This window comes from Syngnathus floridae, unplaced genomic scaffold (assembly GCF_059516105.1).
Source record: "Syngnathus floridae isolate MCC-2025c unplaced genomic scaffold, RoL_Sflo_1.0 HiC_scaffold_86, whole genome shotgun sequence".
Taxonomy (NCBI): domain Eukaryota; kingdom Metazoa; phylum Chordata; class Actinopteri; order Syngnathiformes; family Syngnathidae; genus Syngnathus; species Syngnathus floridae.
In genome coordinates, this window is record NW_028284114.1 from 89,390 (window position 1) to 112,113 (window position 22,724).

General features: G+C 46.7%; 1 long non-coding RNA gene across 1 annotated transcript; it reads left to right on the top strand.

Moving 5' to 3' along the window:
- Nucleotides 1-6,608: 6,608 nt before the first annotated feature.
- On the top strand, nt 6,609-7,977 carry LOC148377810 (uncharacterized). The gene is made up of 4 exons (XR_015856412.1): nt 6,609-7,321; nt 7,406-7,476; nt 7,613-7,717; nt 7,862-7,977. It is a non-coding gene; the product is annotated as an uncharacterized LOC148377810 (long non-coding RNA).
- The last annotated feature ends 14,747 nt before the right edge of the window (nt 7,978-22,724 follow it).

Consider the following 22,724-nt stretch of genomic DNA (forward strand, 5'->3'; position numbering starts at 1 on the left):
CTGAACAACACCATGCCGCATTGAACAACACCATGCCGCACTGAACAACACCATCCTGCACTAAACAACACCATCCCGCACTAAACAACACCACAACACCATGCCGCACTGAACAACATTATGGCGCACTGGACAACATTATGCTGCACTGAACAACACCATGCCGCACTGAACAACACCATGCCGCATTGAACAACACCATGCCGCACTGAACAACACCATGCCGCACTGAACAACATTATGCCGCACTGAACAACACCATGCCGCACTGAACAACACCATGCCGCACTGAACAACACGATCCCGCATTGAACAACACCATCCTGCACTGAACAACACCATGCCGCACTGAACAACACCATGCCGCACTGAACAACACCATTCCGCACTGAACAACACCATGCCGCACTGAACAACACCATCCTGCACTGAACAACACCATCCCGCACTGAACAACACCATGCCGCATTGAACAACACCATGCCGCACTGAACAACACCATCCCGCACTGAACAACACCATGCCGCATTGAACAACACCATGCCGCACTGAACAACACCATCCTGCACTGAACAACACCATCCCGCACTGAACAACACCATGCCGCACTGAACAACATTATGGCGCACTGAACAACATTATGCCGCACTGAACAACACCATGCCGCACTGAACAACACCATGCCGCACTGAACAACACCATGCCGCACTGAACAACATTATGCCGCACTGAACAACATTATGCCGCACTGAACAACACCATGCCGCACTGAACAACACCATGCCGCACTGAACAACACCATGCCGCACTGAACAACACGACGTCGCACTGAACAACACGACGCCGCACAGAACAACACGACGCCGCACAGAATAACACAATACCGCACAGAACAACACAATACCGCACAAACAGTTTTAGATAATATTACGTCGCAGTCATGTGACGCGGACATGACGTCAATAGGCGGAACTCACGGCAAAATTATAATCCGTGGGCGTGGCTTGCAACAGGAAGTAGGAAAGCGGCAGTTCTGGCAAACAAGACACAGCTGTTAGTAACACGATGACTAACAAGGCAAATATTTTTGTTTTCAGCTTGCAACTTGACCGTCTAGAGCGTACAAGGTAATTACAACTGTTTTTTTTTAGCCCTGAAAAGCGAGGGAGTGTGGCGTTTGGGAGGAATGTCGAACTCGGCGTCTGCTTCCAGCCACAGACGCCAAATTTCGACGATTATTTCGACTGGTCAACGGTTGTAAATTATTGCGTTGACTAAAAACTTTATTTAACTCTACTCTTAACTTTGCCGTTTCAGATATGCGGGTATTACACCGCGGAAATGACGTCAATAGGCTGAACTCTCGCCAAAATTCAAATCTGTGGGCGCAATGGCCTTGAGCGAGACACCGGATACAAACACGACGATTATCAACAGAAATATCTTTATTTTCCGCTTGCAAGTGGACCGTCTAGAGCGTACACGGTAAGTACAACTCATTGTGTTTAAAAAGATTTACGTTTGTGTAGTTTGCGTTGCGTTGTATCTGTGAATGTTGGTTGAGGCTAAATGTTAATGTTTAATTTCATTCCTTTAGGTTCCACGGTGTTTGTTGGCTGTATGTTTTCCACTGCAAGAAGAGGCTCGTATCATTGACCAGCAGGAGCTACAATGGTGAGTACCCCTTTCGTCTTCCATTTATGTTAAACACTTCCTATTTCATGTCTAACAGTACTCGATTTAACAAATAACCATAAATAAATACAGTGTGGGCAGTCACGTTAACATATGTGATTATCCTGCCTAATATGTTTATCACAAATATGTCACTAATCACTAATATGTTTATTTGTTTATCACAACACCTTTGGACCTTCAGCAATCGATTATTTACCTTCATCTACATAGAGACAGAACGATGGTGTCTTAAACATCTCATTCATTTCACCAAATAACTTCACGCAGGTGGATAACGGCCGTCTCGGTCACGCTATGTTGCGTGATGCAGTTTTGAAGAACCAAATGCATTTATTCAATGACTAAGTCAAGCTAGTTCTATGTTTATGATGTTGTAAGTTACGGTACCGATTGAAGTTGAGTTCGAAGCCAGTGGAAAACAGCGCTGCGTTTGTGCTCTCCAGGTACAAATGTTGTGATCTCTGACTGACGACCGGGCGAGACTCGAGTAAGAGATGTCCAAACGAGCTCCGGCAGGGCGGGCCAAGGCGGAGCGAACGGACGCCCTTCAGGCCGCCAATGACGAGCTGAGAACCAAACTGATGGACGTCCAGTTAGAACTTCAGCAGGAGAAGAACAAGGTGAAAACCTCAACAGACAGACACTGCCTGCCTCCCTGCCTGCCTCCCTGCCTGCCTCCCTGCCTGCCTCCCTCCCTCCCAGTTTTCCCGATGTAGATTAGACATGCGTGTGCCATGACTGTGTCAGCCTACATCAACAAATGCACCGAGGACGTCAGCACCACTAAGAATATCATCACCCGGGGCAACCAACGACCCTGGATGACTGAGGAGGTACGTCAAACGCTACGAGCGCGGAACTCTGCCTTCAAGTCTGGCGACAAGGAGACACTGAGGACAGCGAGAGCCAACTTGAACCGTGCCATCAGGATAGCGAAGCGAGACCGCAGTCGAAAATTTCAGGATCGTTTCCACGACGTCAAAAACATCAGGAGTATGTGGCAAGGCATACGGGCGATTACAGACTACAACTCACCCTCCCCCCCCCCCCGGTGGGTGTAGTTGATGCTGACTTTCTAAATGGTCTAAATAACTTCTTTGGGAGGTTCGAGGCACTAAACGGCACTCCAGCAGTTAAAACTGTCCCCCATCAGGAAGAGGAGGTACTCTGCCTTGACTCCGCCGATGTGTTGAAGACCCTGAGGAGAGTCAACCCCTGTAAGGCCCCTGGCCCCGACAACATTCCTGGGCGTGAGTTCAGGGAATGTGCAAGTCATCTGGCTGGGGTCATCACAGACATTTTTAACACCTCGCTGGGCCAAGCCACAGTGCCGGCGTGCTTTAAGACTGCCTCCATCATTCCGGTGCCGAAGAAACCTCAAATCACCTCATTTAATGATTACCGGCCTGTTGCACTGACTCCGGTTATGATGAAGTGCTTCGAAAGGCTGCTTAAAGGTCACATCGTTTCCAGACTCCCCCTATTATTTGACCCGTTCCAGTTTGCCGACCGGCAAAACCGCTCCACTCAGGACGCCATCTCCTCCGTTCTTCACCTGAGCCTGGCTCACCTGGAGGAGAAGAACACCCATGTGCGGAGGCTGTTCCTGGACTTCAGCTCAGCGTTTAACACCATCATCCCACAGCATCTGGTAGGAAAATTGGAACACCTGGGCTTCAACACCCCCCTTCGCAACTGGCTGCTAGACTTCCTCACCAACAGACCTCAGTCAGTCCGGGTCGGACAGAACACCTCTGATGTCATCACCCTCAGCACAGGCTCCCTTCAGGGCTGCGTCCTGAGCCCCCTGCTGTGCACCCTGATGACACACGACTGCGTCCTCAGGTTCACCACCAATCACATCGTGAAGTCAGCAGACGACACAACGGTGGTGGGGCTCATCAGAGACAACAACGACCTGGACTACAGAGAGGAGGTGGAGCAGCTGGTGGGCTGGTGCAGAGAAAACAGCCTGATCCTGAATGAGGAGAAGATGAAGGAGATCATCGTCGACTTCAGGAAAAAACAGCCTCACCACGCTCCACTGATCATCAACAGCTCAGCTGTGGAGGTGGTCAGCACCACCAAATTCCTGGGGGTCCACATCACAGAAGACCTCACCTGGACTATGAACACTACGGCACTGGTCAAGAGGGCACAGAAGCGCTTGTACTTCCTGCGGAGGATGAGGAGAGCCCACCTGCCCCCACCCATCATGAGGACGTTCTACAGGAGCACCATAGAGAGCATTCTGACAAGCTGTCTCTCTGTGTGGTGTGGAGGCTGCACCGCCTCCGATTGGAAGAACGTGAGGAGAGTGGTGAGGACAGCAGAGAGGATCATAGGGGCTCCTCTTCCCTCCATTCAGGACATTTCATCTCAGCGCTGCATGTCCCGTGCCCGTAACATCATCAATGACCCATCACACCCCCACCATGGACTGTTCTCCCTGCTGCCCTCTGGGAAGAGGTTTGCAGCATCCGCTGCAGGTCCACCAGGTTCTGCAACAGCTTTTTCCCTGCTGTCATCAGACTGTTGAACACTAGAACTGTTGAGCTCTAAACTGAACTCTGCATCACACATTCACAGAACTGTACTTTATGACACTACGGACCTCTATCTTGCACTATCTCGCACTACCAACTTTACTGAACTTGTATAAACCCTTTAAATAGAAGTTTAATACATGGTTTAGCATTCCTCTGCACACTCTTGAATACTGTTTTGCCTACTTGCACTATTGCATAATTATCACTGCTGCACTTTATACTTATTTTTAATATATATATATATATATATATATATATATATATAGTATATATGTATATATATATATTTTCATAGGGTATGTTACTTCTATTCAACTGCAATATCACTACTTTGTTGTAAGACGTATGCAACGGAATTTCGTTTTGTATGCACCATGTGCAGACAAGATGACAATAAAGTTTGTCTAAGTCTAAGTCTAAGTCATGTCAGGTCAGCTGTCTGGAGAGAGAGAGAAGTCAGGACCTGCGGGCGGAGCACCACCGTGCCACCGCCGCCATGACGGAACTCAAAAGCAAACTCCATGAGGAGAAGCAGAAAGAGTTAGCCATTACCAGGGAGACATTACTGCGGCAGCATGAAATGGAGCTGATGAGAGTGATCAAAATCAAAGATGGAGAGATCCAGCGACTGAATGCCTTGGTCCTCAGCCTGAGGGACGGCTCCATGGACAAGGTGATCCGCTCTATCCGTGTCTGACTATCCGCACGCCACGTCGGGCTTCGATGCGGCCGCTACCGTATTGTGTAGCTTGTCCCCAGTAAGCGTCGCGGCGCTCCGTTGCGGTCTCAACGGCCCGGTGTGGCGCAATGTCTGCTCAGGTGAGGAGGGGGGGCGCTTTGCTGGCGGAGGTGGAGGAGACGCGGCGGTGTCGGGAGACCGAGCGGTGTCGCCTCCACCAGGAGCGCGGAAGAAGCCCTGGCAGCGGCCCAGCAGGCCTGGCAGTCCCGAGCGGCCGAGCTCCGATCGGCTCATCACCAGCATCGGGAGGAGCTGAGCCGAACCAAGAGAGACTGCGAGAGGGAGATCCGCCGACTGGTAGGACTGATCAGATGCGCGGTGCGTGGCTATGTTCCCAATTTCGTTGTATACCTGCAGTGCAATGACACCTAAGGCATTCTATTCTATTCTATTTCACAAGAAGAAAATGTCCGGTTGCTCGCTTCGCTTTTGTCACAGCAAAGGTGTTCTAGTCGATTCAAGAAAAAAATTGGCCGGTTGCTCTCTTTGTTTTTGTCACAATTCTGGCAAATGAGTTTGCCCGCCTGCCTGAGCGCTCCCCGTTTGTACATCCAGACGGATGAGATCAAGCTGAAAGACAGAGCGGTTAGTGTTTTGGATGAAGCCCTGGGGCCGGCCACGTCCACCGCCTTCAGCTGCAGACTCAGGCTGCCGAGCAGCAGATCGCTGCCCTGAGGGATTCCCAAAGGGCGGGCCTAAACTACCCTGGAAGTGGGGTCAACGCCGCTACTAGCAATCCTCTTCATTGCGTAAGCCACCTCATCACACACTTGCAGTACGCATGACTTAGTTCGTTGCTGGAGGAAGGTAGCACAAAAACAGTTTTGAACTTTGAACGAGTGCTTGTGTGTGTGTGTTGCGGGGCGTTTTCAGTCTCAGGAGGATCGGGACACGCGACGGTTTCATCTGAAAATCGCTGAGCTCAGCGCAGTCATCAGGAAACTGGAGGATCGAAACGCCCTGCTTTCTGAAGAGCGCAATGAACTGGTAATTTATTGACGGCACGCTTGAAGGTTTGCGCTACGTTTGATGCGCGCCATCCAGCGAGGCACCCATTGCGCTTGCTTATTAGTTGAGCGGCGCGGCGAGTCGGTTGCCTGGTAGATGTCTTTTATTGGGAGCCAAAGCCACGATTCCGTTCAAACCGATGCAAAAGGAATGGATACGTTCTGGCCCGCGTGTTGTGCGTCTTTCACATCCCGCACTTCATGCTTGCAGCTAAAGCGACTGAGAGAAACAGAAAGCCAGTTTCTGCCACTCCTGTACAAAAACAAACGCCTGAGCAGGAAGAATGAAGAACTCTCGCTGGTGCTGTGTCGCCTTGAAAACAAAGTGCGCTTTGTCACCCAGGAGAACGAGGAGATGGCAAGCTTGGTAAGTCGACGCGGACAACGGCGGCGTGCCAACAGAGTCCACTGCATTTGTGTTCCACAGAGAAGGCCTAGTTCGCTCAATGACCTGGACCGCGGTTGCGGCCAGCAGGACGGTGAAATGGAGTTCCTTCAAGTTGTGGAGCAGCGGCACATCATCGACGACTTGTCCAAGGTCTTCAGGCAGGCGACTCGGTGCACGTACGGCAGCGCCGCGCTCGCTCGCTGTCGCCAGGAAACCTTTTCCGTCCAAAGCTTGGCCGGCGGCCGCCATCCAAAAAATTGGCCCCTTAAATTCCGACCTTTCAAGCAGGAGCATTGTGCGCACGCGTTTGAACACGCTTTAGACTTGTTTTGCCGTTTTCAGCAGCTCAAAGCTCCCGTTTTGTCAGCGCCTTTGCCACTCGCTGTGCGCTGAAAACGACGGACTTGCCCGGCTGCTCAGCCCGTCAACCATGAGCCGCGAGCGCGACGTCATTGTCCGTAGGCAGCTAGTGGCAAAACGCACCCTGTTAGAGTTGCGCTCGCTCCAACTTATTTTGCAAGAACCACACGGGAGACAAGTAAGTTCTTTTGGACACCTGCAGGTGGAGAGTCCATCCGTTGTACGAATGAAGTCTGACTCTCGGCTCCTGCACGAGCATTTTAATTAAGAGAAACAGGGTGGGTGTAAGAGTGGATTGAATAGAGGAAGCCCTTGACCTCTAGTCAAAACATAGCAAGGGGTGTTTTACGACTTTGTGTAGGAAGGGATAAGCGATAGGGATAAATAAGGGATAAATAATATTATTTATTACAGGTCGCAGTCAAAGTCAAAGCAACACAATGATACGATAAAGATAATCTGGAAAACCCTGACACACCCTGTAGTTGTCACTTTTGGAAAAGACGAGCGTCCCTCCAATCATCGCCGGTGACGTGTTTTTCAGGCTCTGGAGACAGGAGCTCATGTCAGAAATGTCATTGTGAGTCGCGTTTGTTTCTGCGCCGGAGCCGTTCGTTCCCTTTGCATCCAAAGAATCTCAAAGGCGGATTATTTGTGTCGACAGGAGAGAGATTTGATGCTACGATACCGACGTCGAGAATCTCTGAGGAGGAACAAAGCGTGAGGTCCTGCAAGGTGAGTCTGTTTGTTTGCGGCTGCTTGGTGTTGCGCAAGATGAAATGGCCTTTTTCTCGCTATCGTTCCTCTCGTCGATTCATCGTGAGGTGTCGCTTCAGTTTGTTCAGAGAGATGTTTGCTTCCGCGCCCGCAGGTCATCGAAACATTTTACGGCTACGACGAAGACGTGTTGGTGGACTCGGACGGATCGTCCTTGTCTTTTCACACCGACAGAACCCCCGACACGGAACCCGAAGAGGTAGCCCGCCATTTCTGCCAGCGTATTGGCACCAAACATTCCTCTTCAGCCTGGAATCGGACTCGTCTTTGCGTCGCGGGTGCTTTGTCGCCGGTCTGACTGATTCTGGTACTAGTGCTGTGTTGCATTGGTGTGTGCATGAAGAGGCGGAGCTTCGCTACCGCCAGCTGACGCAAGAATATCAAGCGCTGCAACGAGCCTACGCTCTGCTAGCCCAGACCAGCGAAAGGGGACTACGACGCCGAGAAGGAGATCAAGGTGGCGCCCCTTCCCGCAACCCCCGGCCGGGTCGCAGCCTCCCCGTTCTCACCCAGCCTCGGGTGTTCTCTGGTCTGAAAGGAGGAGGAGGAGCCTCCCTCCTCCTCCTTTCAGACCAGAGAAAAGCTGATGGTAGAAATGGGTCACTATCAAAGCAGAGTAGCAGATCTGGAGTCAGCGCTGAAGCAACAAGGACAGGTAAGCTCATCAATGAGCACACCTTTTTCTCAGACAAAATAGCTACATTCTTCAGTCACTCATCCGTCTGGCATTACTGGACCAACCCCCCCCCCCCCCCCCCCCCGAACGTGGCTGGGAAAATGCGGAGAAAAGCAAATGTCATTTTCCAGTCAACCAAAGAATTTGTGGATGAAAATGACACAACATTCCAAAGCTGTCCACGCGTTTGTCTCTTCTAGAATGTCAAGTGGGTGGAGGAGAAGCAGCTGCTGCGTCAGAGCAATCAGCAGTTGGCCGAAAAGGTGACGGAAAGAAAGGCGCTGGGCGGAGTCGCTTGGCGTCACACCTGTCGGGAAGCCCCGCAGATGAGGTCTGACTGTCTTTTCAGGTCAGGCGGATGGAGGCGGAAGAAGCGCGTCTGAAAGAGCACATCCAGGATATCCGAGACCAAAACGAACTGCTTGAGTTCCGCATCCTGGAGCTGGAGGTGGGAAGACTCGCACAAGCGTGTTGAGGCCAGAGATGTGACGGACGGACGGACGGACGGACGGACGGATGCATGCCTCTGCCTTTCAGGAGAGGGAGTGGCGCTCCCCCGTCTTGAAGTTTCTGCAAGTCCGTTTCCCAGACGGCCTCAGCCCTTTGCAGATCTACTGCGAGGCCGAGGGCGTGAGCGTACGTAAGGCGTCCCTCGCAACCCTAACCTTAACCCGAGGTCCCAGAACACCTTACATTGCTCCTTGCGCCTTTCCCCCGGACATCGTCATCAGTGATCTGATGAAGAAGCTGGACATCCTGGGCTATAACGCCGTAAGTGTATGTCGAACTCCTTATGTTCGCACTCCACGAGACTCGGCGGCTCAAATGTGACTTTTGGAAGGCTTTGCGCTGAAAGAAGCTTGTTGACGCTGTGCCTTTGGGCTCTTGCAGAATCTCACCAACGAGGAGCAGGTGGTCGTGATTCACGCCAGGACCCTTCTCACCCTAGCCGAGAAGGTAACGCGCACGTCCACGCACGCTCTCGCATTCTGCTTATGTGACAGCAGCCTTTCCTCAGTGGTTAGAATACATCAAAGTGACCAAGTCAGCACTTCAACAGAAGATGTTGGACATTGAAAGTGAGAAGGTAGACAGACACGCGACATCAGCCAAGGGGAACTCCGGCAATGTGCCCCAACAATTCTGACCTTGAGCTGTGCTAGGATATGTTCTGCAAGCAGAAGGGCTACCTGGATGAAGAGTTGGACTTCAGGAAGTGTTCCATGGACCAGGCTCATAAGGTAAGCCGCCCTCAAATCTCCCGCCGGACCACTGATGGACGAGGATTGCGGCCCAGAGGATCCTGGAGCTGGAGGCCATGTTGTACGAGGCGCTACCGCAGCGGGACTGCCCCGCCACGGACGGCGAAAAAGCCAGCCACGCTGGCGTGAATGACGTGCTGACGGCGGATCAGAGAGAAGAGCTTAGGAGCGCCGTGGACCAATGGAAGCGAGCCCTGATGTGCGAGTTGAGGGAGCGCGACGCTTGCATCCTCCAAGAGAGAATGGATCTGCTGCACAGCGCGCAACAGGTAAGGGCCCAAAGCCAGCCCGGCACTTACTTGCACGCTTACTGGCTTTTGAATGCCACTTTCCATTTGTCCGTCCTAGAGGAACAAAGAGCTGAAAGAATTCATCGAAGCTCAGAAGAGACAAATCAAACAATTGGAGGAGAAGTTTCTGTTTCTCTTTCTATTCTTCTCCTTGGCCTTCATTCTGTGGCCCTAACACCAGCTGGTGAGTGAGCTCCAGCGGCACCGCACTCGACACCTCCGATACACTGCCAGCCGGTCTCAGACGTTGGCAGACGCTCCGATGCCAACGTATACCCCCCGCCACGGTGACAGAGGCACCGCGTCACACCGGCGCTCATCCAATCAGAAGGCAGGAAAAGCAAATTCACATGCAGGGCACTTTTGAACCAGAAGAGAGCGCCACAAAAAACGGTTGTTGCCCCAAACGCGCACTAAAAAGGGTCAGAATAACAAGAGTCCCACTGGCCAGCCGGGGCCACCCGTCCAGCTGTTTCTTCAGGGGGGAAAAAAATTGGAGTCACCGGTGAGTACATTTTGCATTTAGCTCTGCTTTTCTGCTTCTGTCTTCAAGTGTGTGGCATCCTGCGATCAAAGAGTCAGCCAACCCCAAAGCGGTTGACCTCAACGTCCCACCACCATGCCTACCAGAGCAGGTGACGTGATGCTTTGGACATCCTTCCGTCTCAGATGCCCAAAAGTACTCTTTGCCACATCTGCGGCAATACGGTGTCTTTTCAAAGGTGCAAATAAATCCAGCGTGGGCGGAACACGCACGTCTTCGGTTTTTCCCGCTTTGTTTGTGTGACAGCTGTTGTGAAAATTTTATACAAATAAAGTTGTATAGTACAGGTTTGGCCAAGCCGCAACTCCCGAACCGCATGCGGCTCTTTTATGTTCATATCAACATTTGTGTGTGTGTGTGTGTGTGTGGGGGGGGGGGGGGGGGGGGGGTTGTGCGTGTTGGCTTCACTTGAGTTCAATTTGGTATTTTGGTCAAAAGCGCATGTGGTGAAATTCCACAAAGTAGGATGGGCAAACACATTTCTTTAAACTATGAGTGTCAATTGGGCTCTCGAAATGGCAGGGAAAAGATGCACAGCAAAACGAAAATACGTAGATGAACACAGGACGTTTTAATCAGAGTGGGAAAGTTTCTATTTTTTGTTGAACGTGATGGCAAACCATTCTGCCTGATATGTCAGACCTCAGCGCATTTCAAAGATTCAAATCTTCAGCGCCATGCACTTCAGCTCACTCCATGCTAACATTGATCAGGCGTCGAACCCGCATCATCATGCTTAAGAGGTGGCTATGCTAACCAGTGCGCCATTATGTCAACGCATAATAACTAAGTCTACTGGTCAAAACAGCGGTTACTATATGACGTCGCTACGTCGTGGTCACGTGACGCAGACAAGACGTCAATGGACGTGGGCAGAGTTAACTTGTTTAAAAGGGAGTAGGCAGAAGAAATATTTAATTTATTTAAATCTATTTTGAGTGCACACCATTATGCCAATGCATAACAACTGTAAATCTACTAAACAAAACAGCGGTTGCTATATGACATCTGCCACGTCGTGGTCACGTGACATACGTGACGTCGATGGGCGTAACTTTCGCCGGAATTCAAATCCGCGGGGAGAGTTAACTTGTTTAAAAGAGAGTGGGCAGAAGAATTATTTAATTTATTTAAATCTATTTGGTGTGTGCGCCATTATGTCAATGCATAACAACTGTAAGTCTACTAAACAAAACAGCGGTTGCTATTTGACGTCTGCCACGTCGTGGTCACGTGACGCGGACGTGACGTCGACGCCTACTTTACATCCCACCGATCACAGGACCCCTCGGCTGCATAACCGTGCCCCCTTCCCAACCAATCGGATTTGCTATACGCGAAAACGACGCCAATGGAAAGAGCTTCCGCCCAAATTTAAATCCGTGGGCGTGGCTCGCAGCAGGAAGTAGGAAAATGGCGGCGATGTTGACAAAGACACAGCGGATGGTAACATACGACTAACAAGAGAAATATTTTTATTTTCTGCTTGCAACTGGACCGTCCAGAGCGTACACGGTAAGTACAACTCATCGTTTTTAAAAAGAAGTACTTTTGTTGCCCTGAAAAGCGAGTGAGCGTGGCGTTTGTGGGGGACGTCGAATTTCGACGATTCTTTCTGGTCAACGGTTGTAAATGATTGTGTTGATTAAAAAAGAAAACTTGATGTAACTCTACTTTTAACTGCCGTTTCAGATAGATTTGGAATTGCATCACATCCAATTTTGCCTAGAGCGTACACGGTAAGTAACACTCGTTGTGTTTAAGGAGATTTACGTTTGTAATAGCAGAAGTGTAGCCGCGTTGCGTTGTACGTGTGAATGTTGGTCCGGGCGAAATGTTAATGTTTAATTTCATTCCTTTAGGTTCCACGGTGTTTGTTGGCTGCAAGTTTTCCACTGCAAGAAGAGGCTCATATCATTGACCAGGAGCGAGCTACAATGGTGAGTAGCCATAACATTTATGTTAAACACTTCCTATTTCATGTCTAACAGTACTTGATTTAACAAATAACCATAAATAAATACAGTGTGGGCACTGAAGTTAACATATGTGATTATACTGCCTAATCTGTCACCGAGTAGATTGTTGCAAAGTAATATAAGATCCAAAGTTGTAATTCAGAATAGTTTTCAAAAGAAGGCCATTAGAATTATATACAAGTCTGATTACCCTGAACAAGCTATTAATTAAATCACAAATTCTTCAATTCAAAGATTTGGTAGATTATCAGACAAATAATGTCTAACAGTAATTGATTTAACACATCACGATAAGTAGATTGAGTGTGGGCACTCTCAAGTTAACATATGTGATTATACTGCCTAATCTGTTACAGAGTATGTTGTTGCCAAGTAATGTAGAATAGATCCAAAGTAGTAATCCAGAATAGTTTTGAAGAGGCCATTAGAATGATAAACAAATCTGATTACCTTGAACATAATAACAAGCTAAGTGTTTAATATGTCCTATGAAGTCAAAATTGGGCACCATCATGTGGTGAAATTTGGAATTGCATCACATCCAATTTTGCCTGGGAACAAACAGATTACATAAATCTTAGTTTTGAATAAGCCACTCCTTCTCAAACAAGTAAACTCTGCCCATTTTGCGCAGTAGATGTTCTGTTAATATCTAGTATTTATACAAAGTCATAATTTAAATTGCTTTCAACCTTCATTCATCGGTTCAACCAACATTACTCGCTCTTATTACCAACTTGTATTGATTTAACTAAGCGTTTAATACTTCCTATCAGGTCTCAAATCGAGATTTGGCAAAATACAATTTCAGCAAATCCAATTTTGCCAGGGAACAAAAATAGATTAAATAAACTAAATAAGTCCTCTTCCCATTAAATAAATCAGAAAAGTCTGTCTTGTAACCAGTCCTCTTCAAACAAGTAAAGTCTGCCCATTTTGTGCCGTAGATTTTGTGTCTATGCCTAGTATTTAAACAAAATCATAATTTAAACGACTTCTTTCCTTCATTCACTTTGGAAATTTGGAATTGCAGCAATTCGAATTTTGGCAGGGAACAAAAATAGATCAATTAAACTAAATAAGTCTTCTTCCCATTAAATAAATTAAAAAAGTCTGTCTTGTAACCAGTCCTTTTCAAACAAGTAAAGTCTGCCCATTTTGTGCCGTCGATTTTGTGTTAATGCCTAGTATTTATACAAAATCATAATTTAAAGGACTTCATTCCTTCATTCACTTTGGAAATTTGGAATTGCAGCACATCAAATTTTGCCTGGGAAGAAAAGTAGATTAAATAAATTTAATAAGTCTTACTACTTCCCATTAAATAAATTAAATACGTCTTACTTGTTCCCACTCCTTTTCAAAACAGTAGTTTAAAACGAGGGCCCTTCACTCAATCTTTAACCTCAACCCCGCACGTTGTGTTGTATCTGTGAATGTTGGTTGTGGCCAAATGATAGTTTTCTTTCATTCGTTTAGGTTCCAAGAAAACTTGATGTAACTCTACTTTTAACTGCCGTTTCAGATAAGCGGGTATTACGTCGCAGTCAAATGCCGCGGATATGACGTAATTGCCCGAACCTCCGCCAAAATTCAAATCTGTTGGCGCGATGGCCGTGAGCCACTGAGCAGCGACGATTATCAACAGAAATATCTTTATTTTCTGCTTGCAACTGGACCGTCTAGAGCGTACACGGTAAGTAACACTCATTGTGTTTAAGGAGATTTACGTTTGTAATAGCAGAAGTGTAGCCGCGTTGCGTTGTACGTGTGAAAATTGGTCGAGGCGAAATGTTAATGTTTAATTTCATTCCTTTAGGTTCCACGGTGTTTGTTGGCTGCAAGTTTTCCACTGCAAGAAGAGGCTCGTATCATTGACCAGGAGCGAGCTACAATGGTGAGTAGCCATAACATTTATGTTAAACACTTCCTATTTCATGTCTAACAGTACTTGATTTAACAAATAACCATAAATAAATACAGTGTGGGCACTGAAGTTAACATATGTGATTATACTGCCTAATCTGTCACGGAGTAGATTGTTGCAAAGTAATATAAGATCCAAAGTTGTAATTCAGAATAGTTTTCAAAAGAAGGCCATTAGAATTATATACAAGTCTGATTACCCTGAACAAGCTATTAATTAAATCACAAATTCTTCAATTCAAAGATTTGGTAGATTATCAGACAAATAATGTCTAACAGTAATTGATTTAACACATCACGATAAGTAGATTGAGTGTGGGCACTCTCAAGTTAACATATGTGATTATACTGCCTAATCTGTTACAGAGTATGTTGTTGCCAAGTAATGTAGAATAGATCCAAAGTAGTAATCCAGAATAGTTTTGAAGAGGCCATTAGAATGATAAACAAATCTGATTACCTTGAACATAATAACAAGCTAAGTGTTTAATATGTCCTATGAAGTCAAAATTGGGCACCATCATGTGGTGAAATTTGGAATTGCATCACATCCAATTTTGCCTGGGAACAAACAGATTACATAAATCTTAGTTTTGAATAAGCCACTCCTTCTCAAACAAGTAAACTCTGCCCATTTTGCGCAGTAGATGTTCTGTTAATATCTAGTATTTATACAAAGTCATAATTTAAATTGCTTTCAACCTTCATTCATCGGTTCAACCAACATTACTCGCTCTTATTACCAACTTGTATTGATTTAACTAAGCGTTTAATACTTCCTATCAGGTCTCAAATCGAGATTTGGCAAAATACAATTTCAGCAAATCCAATTTTGCCAGGGAACAAAAATAGATTAAATAAACTAAATAAGTCCTCTTCCCATTAAATAAATCAGAAAAGTCTGTCTTGTAACCAGTCCTCTTCAAACAAGTAAAGTCTGCCCATTTTGTGCCGTAGATTTTGTGTCTATGCCTAGTATTTAAACAAAATCATAATTTAAACGACTTCTTTCCTTCATTCACTTTGGAAATTTGGAATTGCAGCAAATCGAATTTTGGCAGGGAACAAAAATAGATCAATTAAACTAAATAAGTCTTCTTCCCATTAAATAAATTAAAAAAGTCTGTCTTGTAACCAGTCCTTTTCAAACAAGTAAAGTCTGCCCATTTTGTGCCGTCGATTTTGTGTTAATGCCTAGTATTTATACAAAATCATAATTTAAAGGACTTCATTCCTTCATTCACTTTGGAAATTTGGAATTGCAGCACATCAAATTTTGCCTGGGAAGAAAAGTAGATTAAATAAATTTAATAAGTCTTACTACTTCCCATTAAATAAATTAAATACGTCTTACTTGTTCCCACTCCTTTTCAAAACAGTAGTTTAAAACGAGGGCCCTTCACTCAATCTTTAACCCCAACCCCGCACGTTGTGTTGTATCTGTGAATGTTGGTTGTGGCCAAATGATAGTTTTCTTTCATTCGTTTAGGTTCCAAGAAAACTTGATGTAACTCTACTTTTAACTGCCGTTTCAGATAAGCGGGTATTACGTCGCAGTCATGTGCCGTGGATATGACGTAATTGCCCGAACCTCCGCCAAAATTCAAATCTGTTGGCGCGATGGCCGTGAGCCACTGAGCAGCGACGATTATCAACAGAAATATCTTTATTTTCTGCTTGCAACTGGACCGTCTAGAGCGTACACGGTAAGTAACACTCATTGTGTTTAAGGAGATTTACGTTTGTAATAGCAGAAGTGTAGCCGCGTTGCGTTGTACGTGTGAAAATTGGTCGAGGCGAAATGTTAATGTTTAATTTCATTCCTTTAGGTTCCACGGTGTTTGTTGGCTGCAAGTTTTCCACTGCAAGAAGAGGCTCGTATCATTGACCAGGAGCGAGCTACAATGGTGAGTAGCCATAACATTTATGTTAAACACTTCCTATTTCATGTCTAACAGTACTTGATTTAACAAATAACCATAAATAAATACAGTGTGGGCACTGAAGTTAACATATGTGATTATACTGCCTAATCTGTCACGGAGTAGATTGTTGCAAAGTAATATAAGATCCAAAGTTGTAATTCAGAATAGTTTTCAAAAGAAGGCCATTAGAATTATATACAAGTCTGATTACCCTTAACATAACAACAAGCTATTAATTAAATCACAAATTCTTCAATTCAAAGATTTGGTAGATTATCAGACAAATAATGTCTAACAGTAATTGATTTAACACATCACGATAAGTAGATTGAGTGTGGGCACTCTCAAGTTAACAGATATGATTATACTGCCTAATCTGTTACAGAGTATGTTGTTGCCAAGTAATGTAGAATAGATCCAAAGTAGTAATCCAGAATAGTTTTGAAGAGGCCATTAGAATAATAAACAAATCTGATTACCTTGAACATAATAACAAGCTAAGTGTTTAATATGTCCTATGAAGTCAAAATTGGGCACCATCATGTGGTGAAATTTGGAATTGCATCACATCCAATTTTGCCTGGGAACAAACAGATTAAATAAATCTTAGTTTTGAATAAGCCACTCCTTCTCAAACAAGTAAACTCTGCCCATTTCGCGCAGTAGATGTTCTGTTAATATCTAGTATTTATACAAAGTCATAATTTAAATTGCTTTCAACCTTCATTCATCGGTTCAACCAACATTACTCGCTCTTATTACCAACTTGTATTGATTTAACTAAGCGTTTAATACTTCCTATCAGGTCTCAAGGCAAGATTTGGCAAAATACAATTTCAGCAAATCCAATTTTGCCAGGGAACAAAAATAGATTAAATAAACTAAATAAGTCTTCTTCCCATTAAATAAATCAGAAAAGTCTGTCTTGTAACCAGTCCTCTTCAAACAAGTAAAGTCTGCCCATTTTGTGCCGTAGATTTTGTGTCTATGCCTAGTATTTAAACAAAATCATAATTTAAACGACTTCTTTCCTTCATTCACTTTGGAAATTTGGAATTGCAGCAAATCGAATTTTGCCAGGGAACAAAAATAGATCAATTAAACTAAATAAGTCTTCTTCCCATTAAATAAATTAAAAAAGTCTGTCTTGTAACCAGTCCTTTTCAAACAAGTAAAGTCTGCCCATTTTGTGCCGTCGATTTTGTGTTAATGCCTAGTATTTATACAAAATCATAATTTAAAGGACTTCATTCCTTCATTCACTTTGGAAATTTGGAATTGCAGCACATCAAATTTTGCCTGGGAAGAAAAGTAGATTAAATAAATTTAATAAGTCTTACTACTTCCCATTAAATAAATTAAATACGTCTTACTTGTTCCCACTCCTTTACAAAAAAGTAGTTTAAAACGAGGTCCCTTCACTCAACCTTTAACCCTATTTATTCACCTTCTAGGCTAAGTGTTAAAGGCTAAGTGTTAAAGGCTAAGTGTTAAAGGCTAAGTGTTAGAGGCTAAGTGCCAGAGGCTAGGCGCCAGAGGCGAGTTTTTGTGGGCTGAAGTTTTAGTGGGGTTAGTGTGAATACAATCCAAAAGAATACAACAGAATACAATACAATAGAATATAATACATAGATTAAATTCAATAGCTCTTACTACTTCCCATTAAATAAATTAAATACGTCTTACTTGTTCCCAATCCTTTTCAAAAAAGTAGTTTAAAACGAGGGCCCTTCACTCAACCTTTAACCTCAACCCCGCACGTCACATTGTGTTGTATCTGTGAATGTTGGTTGTGGCCAAATGATAGTTTTCTTTCATTCGTTTAGGTTCCACGGTGTTTGTTGGCTATGTTTTCCACTGTCAGAAGGATGAAAATACAAAGTACAACGCTTGGACGTGGGCGAAGACGTCACCGGTGAGTCCTTCCTTCCTATTTATTTACCTTCTAGATGCTAGAGGCTAAGTGTTAGAGGCTAAGTGTTAGAGGCTAAGTGTTAAACACAATACGAACAACACAACGATACTGCACTGAACAACACGATACCGCACTGAGAAACACGATACCGCACTGAACAACACGATACCGCACTGAACAACACCATGCCGCACTGAACACCATGCCACACTGAACAACACCATCCCGCACTGAACAACACCATGCCGCACTAAACAACACCATGCCGCACTGAACAACACCATGCCTCACTGAACGACACCATGCCGCACTGAAAGACACCATGCCGCACTGAACGACACCATGCCGCACTGAAAGACACCATCCCGCACTGAACACCATGCCGCACTGAACAACACCATCCTGCACTGAACAACACCATCCCGCACTGAACAACACCATGCCGCACTGAACAACATTATGCCGCACTGAACATTATGCCGCACTGAACAACACCATGCCGCACTGAACAACACCATGCCGCACTGAACAACATTATGCCGCACTGAACAACACCATGCCGCACTGAACAACACCATGCCGCACTGAACAACACCATGCCGCACTGAACAACATTATGCCGCACTGAACAACACCATGCCGCACTGAACAACACCATCCTGCACTGAACAACACCATTCCGCATTGAACACCATGCCGCACTGAACAACACCATCCCGCACTGAACAACACCATCCCGCACTGAACAACACCATGCCGCACTGAACAACATTATGCCGCACTGAACAACATTATGCCGCACTGAACAACACCATGCCGCACTGAACAACACCATGCCGCACTGAACAACACCATGCCGCACTGAACAACATTATAACGCACTGAACAACACCATCCCGCACTGAACAACACCATGCCGCACTAAACAACATTATGCCGCACTGAACAACATTATGCCGAAATGAACAACACCATGCCGCACTGAACAACACCATGCCGCACTGAACAACACCATCCTGCACTGAACAACACCATCCCGCACTGAACAACACCATGCCGCACTGAACAACACCATGCCGCAATGAACAACACCATCCCGCACTGAACAACATTATGCCGCACTGAACAACATTATGCCGCACTGAACAACATTATGCCGCACTGAACAACATTATGCCGCACTGAACAACACCATGCCGCACTGAACAACACCATCCTGCACTGAACAACACCATCCCGCACTGAACAACACCATGCCGCACTGAACAACATTATGGCGCACTGAACAACATTATGCCGCACTGAAGAACACCATGCCGCACTGAACAACACCATGCCGCACTGAACAACACCATGCCGCAATGAACAACACCATCCCGCACTGAACAACACCATGCCGCACTGAGCAACACCATGCCGCACTGAACAACACCATCCTGCACTGAACAACACCATGCCGCACTGAACAACACCATTCCGCACTGAACAACACCATGCCGCACTGAACAACATTACGCTGCACTGAACAACACCATGCCGCACTGAACAACACCATGCCGCACTGAACAACACCATGCCGCATTGAACAACACCATGCCGCATTGAACAACACCATGCCGCACTGAACAACACCATCCTGCACTGAACAACACCATGCCGCATTGAACAACACCATGCCGCACTGAACAACACCATCCTGCACTGAACAACACCATCCCGCACTGAACAACACCATCCCGCATTGAACAACACCATCCTGCACTGAACAACACCATGCCGCACTGAACAACACCATGCCGCACTGAACAACACCATTCCGCATTGAACAACACCATGCCGCACTGAACAACACCATCCTGCACTGAACAACACCATCCCGCACTGAACAACACCATGCCGCATTGAACAACACCATCCTGCACTGAACAACACCATCCTGCACTGAACAACACCATGCCGCACTGAACAACACCATGCCGCACTGAACAACACCATGCCGCACTGAACAACACCATGCCGCACTGAACAACATTATGCCGCACTGAACAACATTATGTCGCACTGAACAACACCATGCCGCACTGAACAACACCATGCCGCACTGAACAACATTATGCCGCACTGAAAAACACCATGCCGCACTGAACAACACCATCCCGCACTGAACAACACCATGCCGCATTGAACAACACCATGCCGCACTGAACAACACCATGCTGCACTGAACAACATTATGCTGCACTGAACAACACGATCCTGCATTGAACAACACCATGCCGCACTGAACAACACCATCCTGCACTGAACAACACCATCCTGCACTGAACAACACCACCCCGCACTGAACAACACGATCCCGCATTGAACACCATCCCGCACTGAACAACACCATGCCGCACTGAACAACACCATTCCGCACTGAACAACACCATGCGACACTGAACAACACCATGCCGCACTGAACAACACCATGCCGCACTGAACAACACCATGCCGCACTGAACAACATTATGCCGCACTGAACAACACCATGCCGCACTGAACAACACCATCCCGCACTGAACAACACCATGCCGCATTGAACAACACCATGCCGCACTGAACAACACCATCCTGCACTGAACAACACCATCCCGCACTAAACAACACCATGCCGCACTGAACAACATTATGGCGCACTGGACAACATTATGCCGCACTGAACAACACCATGCCGCACTGAACAACACCATGCCGCACTGAACAACACCATGCCGCACTGAACAACACCATGCCGCACTGAACAACATTATGCCGCACTGAACAACACCATGCCGCACTGAACAACACGACGTCGCACTGAACAACACCATCCCGCACTGAACAACACCATGCCGCATTAAACAACACCATGCCGCACTGAACAACACCATCCTGCACTGAACAACACCATGCCGCACTGAACAACACCATGCCGCACTGAACAACACCATGCCGCACTGAACAACATTATGCCGCACTGAACAACATTATGCCGCACTAAACAACATTATGTCGCACTGAACAACACCATGCCGCACTGAACAACACCATGCTGCACTGAACAACATTATGCCGCACTGAACAACACGATCCCGCATTGAACAACACCATCCCGCAGTGAACAACACCATGCCGCATTGAACAACACCATGCCGCACTGAACAACACCATGCTGCACTGAACAACATTATGCTGCACTGAACAACACGATCCTGCATTGAACAACACCATGCCGCACTGAACAACACCATCCTGCACTGAACAACACCATGCCGCACTGAACAACACCATGCCGCACTGAACAACATTATGCCGCACTGAAAAACACCATGCCGCACTGAACAACACCATCCCGCACTGAACAACACCATGCCGCATTGAACAACACCATGCCGCACTGAACAACACCATGCTGCACTGAACAACATTATGCTGCACTGAACAACACGATCCTGCATTGAACAACACCATGCCGCACTGAACAACACCATCCTGCACTGAACAACACCATCCTGCACTGAACAACACCACCCCGCACTGAACAACACGATCCCGCATTGAACAACACCATCCCGCACTGAACAACACCATGCCGCACTGAACAACACCATTCCGCACTGAACAACACCATGCCGCACTGAACAACACCATGCCGCACTGAACAACACCATGCCGCACTGAACAACACCATGCCGCACTGAACAACATTATGCCGCACTGAACAACACCATGCCGCACTGAACAACACCATCCCGCACTGAACAACACCATGCCGCATTGAACAACACCATGCCGCACTGAACAACACCATCCTGCACTAAACAACACCATCCCGCACTAAACAACACCACAACACCATGCCGCACTGAACAACATTATGGCGCACTGGACAACATTATGCCGCACTGAACAACACCATGCCGCACTGAACAACACCATGCCGCACTGAACAACACCATGCCGCACTGAACAACATTATGCCGCACTGAACAACACCATGCCGCACTGAACAACACCATGCCGCACTGAACAACACGATCCCGCATTGAACAACACCATCCTGCACTGAACAACACCATGCCGCACTGAACAACACCATGCCGCACTGAACAACACCATTCCGCACTGAACAACACCATGCCGCACTGAACAACACCATCCTGCACTGAACAACACCATCCCGCACTGAACAACACCATGCCGCATTGAACAACACCATGCCGCACTGAACAACACCATCCCGCACTGAACAACACCATGCCGCATTGAACAACACCATGCCGCACTGAACAACACCATCCTGCACTGAACAACACCATCCCGCACTGAACAACACCATGCCGCACTGAACAACATTATGGCGCACTGAACAACATTATGCCGCACTGAACAACACCATGCCGCACTGAACAACACCATGCCGCACTGAACAACACCATGCCGCACTGAACAACATTATGCCGCACTGAACAACATTATGCCGCACTGAACAACACCATGCCGCACTGAACAACACCATGCCGCACTGAACAACACCATGCCGCACTGAACAACACGACGTCGCACTGAACAACACGACGCCGCACAGAACAACACGACGCCGCACAGAATAACACAATACCGCACAGAACAACACAATACCGCACAAACAGTTTTAGATAATATTAC